Source organism: Eimeria mitis, genomic scaffold (assembly GCF_000499745.2).
Source record: "Eimeria mitis Houghton genomic scaffold, Emh_scaff329, whole genome shotgun sequence".
Classification (NCBI taxonomy): Eukaryota; Apicomplexa; class Conoidasida; order Eucoccidiorida; family Eimeriidae; genus Eimeria; species Eimeria mitis.
In genome coordinates this window covers 7,427-7,700 of record NW_013571629.1, presented here as the reverse complement: position 1 = coordinate 7,700, position 274 = coordinate 7,427, and the positions used below count along the sequence as shown (strand labels likewise).

General features: G+C 60.2%; 1 protein-coding gene across 1 annotated transcript in view; it reads left to right on the top strand.

Moving 5' to 3' along the window:
* Nucleotides 1-274, top strand: part of EMH_0008140 (uncharacterized protein) — a gene marked incomplete at both ends in the record, with an annotated part of 3,877 nt that overhangs the window by 2,746 nt on the left and 857 nt on the right. The gene's annotated exons all lie outside the window — the stretch shown is intronic.

Below are 274 nucleotides of genomic sequence, written 5' to 3'. Positions count from 1 at the left end.
TTGTTTTGTAGCAGCAGGAGCAGCAGCAGCAGGGAGCGGCTGGTTGTCTGGTGTTGCTGCTGCTGCTGCTACAAGGGCAGCTGCTGCTGCACATGCTGCTCAGATGAGAGACCCCCAACTGACAGCAGCAGCAGCAACACCTGCTGCTGCTGCTGCTGCTGCTGCTGCTGAGGATCGCTGGGGAAACGAAAACAGCAGCAACTGCTGCAGCAGACGCAGTACCTCTCCCGACCAGCAGCAGCAGCAGCAGCAGCAACAGCAGCAGCAGCAGCAG